A 4,790-nucleotide genomic window follows, 5' to 3' on the forward strand; every position below is an offset into this window, starting at 1 on the left:
GACTTATTTATAAGCCGATTTTGAGGTGCCAAATATTGAACTTGTCTCTGCAACTATTTAGATGCGGCTCGTCGGTAGCTTTCATTTGAGTACTCGCGGAGCCAAAACGGACTTCATATGAGGAAGTTATGGCTATTTTACTGAACAGTGCACGAAACAGATTCCAATCCGAAATCAACTACGAGATTGTGTCTAGATAGATCCGAATTTTGTTTTTTTTCTTCTCTTTTTTTTCACTCACACTTTTTTTCTCTTGCTTTTTTTTAACTTTTTTTCTTTCTCTTTTTTCTTTGCCTTTTTTTTCTCTCTCCCTCTTTCCAAGACAAACTAGATAAGATGCAGATTGGATCTAGTGAAAATGTGAATGACCTCAACTATGATTGTGGCAATGAACAATGGGTAGCATGTGGTGGAAATTGATGGATGAGTGGTGGATAGCGGAAGGGATAACGATGTCGCGGCGACGTGACTAATGTGAACAGAACTCGAAACTCTAAATGAACTAGACACTAAGACAAGCAACTTGACATGACGATGCAACCGATAATTCAACTATGCAAGCAATGAAAAGAAAATTACAAAGGCTCAGACTAGCTTGGATAAATGATAAATAGATCTAACTTTTTTGTGGCTTTTTCTTGGACAATATGTAAGAAAATAAATCTAATCTACGAAAAACTGGAAATTCTCACCGAGGAACCTGAAAACTGATATCACTTGATAGAGGCGAGGGACCCGATATTTCGATGAGATGATAACTATCGATTTGGTGGAGCCGACTTTGACGATCCGACTACAAACGTGCAAGACATTGCACCTTAGCAATCGCTAAACCAATTTCGAGTGGTTATTGACCACGTCGGAGCACGATCAACCTGACCACGAGGGTCTGTTTCCTGCGAGCAAACGGAAAACAAGTAAGAAACTAAGATTGCAATCTGGATATTGCGAATATAAGAGGAAACCTTTATTGATTAAGGTGGCGTTCTGTGACGCCTTTGTCGGGTAGTTGAACATAAACGAAATACGCGAAGTTGCAGCTATGACGAACTTTAATCTAAACAAAACCCAAAAAAAAGCTACTAGATGGATCTAATTATATAGGAGCAAGGGGTGGCGCCAAGGAGGTAGGAGGACGTCCCAAGGCAGTCTAAAACTAACCCTAGGTCGTACAAGGCTCATGGCTCCAAGTGGAGGTGATGCTACACCATTGGGCTTGTAGTTTGACTTGGATTCTACTGCAACGTCAGATTGTTTCGTCCATAACTTAACGTTACAGACAAATTTGAAGGTGAATCCAATTGTGTTGGAAAGAGCACGAAATCTACTTTCAAACAAAAAAGAATCACCCAATTCGGAGTCTGTATGAAAAAGTTGTTAGCGTTTTAAGTCAGGTATGTCTGTGCAGTCCGAATCTGAATACAGAACGTGAGAGACTTGGATTCTATCTTCTCTTGGCCCAAAAGTGATGTGAGAGGACTTTTTAAACAGCACCTAAACTTCTATTTTTCCCTTATCTTCATATGTGGATTGTACAAATGTCCCGTATACCTGCAATTAGACATGGCACAAAAGATTTGTGAAGTATTTTTTGTCCTGGATGACATAAATAAATTATTACATAGTTTGCATTAGAAATCACCTCACAAATATACATGTATGCAATATCTTTGATCGTATCCAAGGTAGCCATGTCCTCATCACACTTGAAAGGGTGTGTTTTATTAAGATCTGGTTCTAGTTGTCATAAGGTCAAGGTACAACTCCGGGTCGTCCTTTTACCGAGGGACACGGTTATTCGAATAGATAAACTTTCCTGTAGGGGCGCACCATATTTCCCAACACGCTCGATCCCTCTGGACGGGCACACTTTTCTGGGTCATGTCCGGCCTCAGAAGATCAACACGTCGCAGCCACACCTAGGCACAACAGAGAGGTCAGCACGCCGGTCTAAATCCTAAGCGCGCTGGGGTCAGGGCCCATTGCACACCTGCATGTTGCGTGGGTAGCCGGTAAGCAGACTTAACCTCCGTAATACAAGAGCAGACGTTCCAGCCCAATCCGGCGCGCGACGCTCAGTCGCTGACGTCAAGAAGGCTTCGGCTGATACCACGACGTCGAGTGCCTATAATTATTCCCGCGTAGTTGGTTAGTGCGTATAGGCCAGTGGCCAGACTCAGATCAAATACTAAGATCTCGTTATGTGTGTTATTTTGAAGCAACCGCGAACACCGACCAGGGACCAGGCCCACCTATCTCCTAGGAGGTCACAACCTGCCCTGTCGCTCCGTCACAAAGTAACAGTCGGGGGGGCCGTCGGGAACCCAGGCCCATCACTACTTGGATGGAACCACCTGCCCCTTCAGCCCCCATATTCGAATCACTTGCGGGTACTCAACGAGCGACCCGACTTTAGTCACAACATGTATCATATATCATGTATTATAAGTATATACCCGTGATCACCTCCCTAGTGATCACGGCCCGATAGTATAGCATCGAAGACGAACAAGAATGTGGGGCCACTGATGATAAACTAGCATCCTATACTAAGCATTTAGGACTGCAGGTAAGTTATCAACAACTGTAGCAACAATGACAGGCTATGCAATAGAATAGGATAAACCGAAAGCAGCAACATGCTACACTACTCTAATGCAAGCAGTAGAGAGAAGAATAGGCGATATCTGGTGATCAAGGGAGGGGGGCCTGCCTGGTTGCTCTGCAGACAGAAACATACCCTCAAAGGTGAATTAGTTGATCACTGGTTCAACCGCGGTCTCGAGGTCTACCGAAGAAGTAACGGAGGGGAATATAATAAATAATGGAGCAATCAAAGTATCACAAAGCATAACATGGCAATACGCGGTGTTAGAGATGACCTAACACAATACTAGTGCTACCGACGAAAGGGGGAAACATCTGGGAGAGTATTTCCGGTGTTTCGTGTTTTCGGATAGACAGACCGAAGGGGGAAAGTTGGATGTTCGCCGTGCTAGGGACGTGTGGTTAGCAAACAGACTGTGTATCGAATTCGTCTCGTCGTTCTAAGTAACTTTCATGTACAAAGTATTTTCATCCGAACTACGGATTATTTTATATTAATTTTCAAAGTTTTAAATATATTCTAAAATTATTTATTTATTTTAATTCGAAAATACAGTTAAACAATATATGCTACAGGTACATGAAAGTGTATCCAGAGAAGTGCAAGTGAGACTAACAGTGGGGCCCAGTTGCTGAGTCAGCAGAGGACCCAGTCAACCTTATCGACTAGAACAGTACACATGGTCCCACATGTCATGGACTGTAGGGGTAATTAAGGATCAATTTTAAACGTGTTTAATTAATGCGGTGAGCCCCACATGTAAGTGGCTATTTGGATTATTTTAATTAGTCTGTTAATTATGCCCGCGATTAATTAGGTGTGGGTCCCATTTGTCGGTGACTCAGAGCGTAATTAGGAGCTGGGTTAAAGGTGCCACATCAGCACCACCGGAGAAATCCGTCAGCGACCAAATCAGAGGCGGAGGGCTCGGGACCTGGTCGGAAATCCGCCACAGGCGTCGGCTTGACGCGCAGCTTGGTGCGTTCGGACGCCCGCGGCAGCGCGCATCGAACGGTGGTCGTGGCAGCAGCGGGGGTGGCCGAACGTGGCCGGAGAAGCAACGGCAGCGGCGGCCGGAGCAAGGCAACGACAGCAGCACGCTAAGGCTCCAATCCGAGGGCGAACATGAGGGGTTTGACGCAGTAGCTCACCGCGAGCTCTTTGCCGGGGTCGAGGTAGCCGGAGGGCGTCGATGGCGAGCGGCTCGACGGGGATCGGAGAGGCGGACGAGGTTGAAGAAGAGATGACGGCGACGACTTGGTGAAGCTCCTATTCGCTGGAGTTGGCGTGGAGGTTGAGGAGGTCGAGGGGCAGCCCCTCGAAGCGTTAGCCTACTTAGGGAGGCCGGTGGCCATGGGGTTCACGGCGTCGGGCGGCCGTGTACGGCGAGGGGCCGGCGGGGAGGGCTCTAGCGTGGGAGTGGCGGCGGAGGTGGGTTCAGAGGAGGGTGAGGCGAGCTCGGGGGAGAGGGAGGGCGTGGCCGGCTGGAGGAGCTGCGGGGTCGAGCGGGAGCGCTCTCGCTTGCTCCTGGCGGCGCGAGGTGGGAATGAGGGAGAGATGAGGATCGGGACGGGAGGAGTTAGGGTTAGTAACGAAGTGCGCCGTGTTGGGCTGGTTGTTTGTTAGATGGGCCAAGAGCCCAGTCGGTTAGGTTAATTTAATTTTTTTGTTTGTTTTATTTTAGCTACTGTTTCTATTAGTTTAACTAGCAAAAAGCTTTGGTAAAATATACAATTTGTCAAATCAAATACTAGGCATTATTTATTACTACCACAAAAAGTCTTGGGATTTTAAATAAAATATTTTAGAATTTCTATAATTTTGAAAAGTCATTTTAGTAAAGACTTGGCCCCTGTTTTAATTGTTTCAGGGCAATTAAATATTTTATTAAAGTTGGTTTCTCCCTGATAATTAGTTAGTGAATATTTTCAAACCATCGATTTACCGTTTCAAGAGATAATAATTTGACTTTATTTTAATTTGAATTTGAATTCAGTTTGGATCAAAGTAAAGTTTAGAAAACAATAATTATGATGACCTGGCACCATTAGTGTGTGGTTACTATAGCTTAACAGCCGGGGTGTTACACAGGCCGTCTCGGGCAAACATCTCCTTTTGTCGATTCGTGAACCAAGCCTTCCCTCTCCGATGACATGTTTTTCTTGTCGACACTCATGATCGC

General features: G+C 45.5%; 1 long non-coding RNA gene across 1 annotated transcript; it reads right to left on the reverse strand.

The window, feature by feature from the left end:
* Positions 1-593: 593 nt before the first annotated feature.
* LOC125537698 lies at positions 594-4,149 on the reverse strand. Its single transcript, XR_007296059.1, has 2 exons — positions 3,760-4,149; positions 594-896 (listed from the first exon to the last, which is right to left on the reverse strand). It is a non-coding gene; the product is annotated as an uncharacterized LOC125537698 (long non-coding RNA).
* Between the last annotated feature and the right edge of the window lie 641 nt (positions 4,150-4,790).

The sequence above is a fragment of the Triticum urartu genome, chromosome 2 (genome assembly GCF_003073215.2).
Source record: "Triticum urartu cultivar G1812 chromosome 2, Tu2.1, whole genome shotgun sequence".
In the NCBI taxonomy this organism is placed as follows: domain Eukaryota; kingdom Viridiplantae; phylum Streptophyta; class Magnoliopsida; order Poales; family Poaceae; genus Triticum; species Triticum urartu.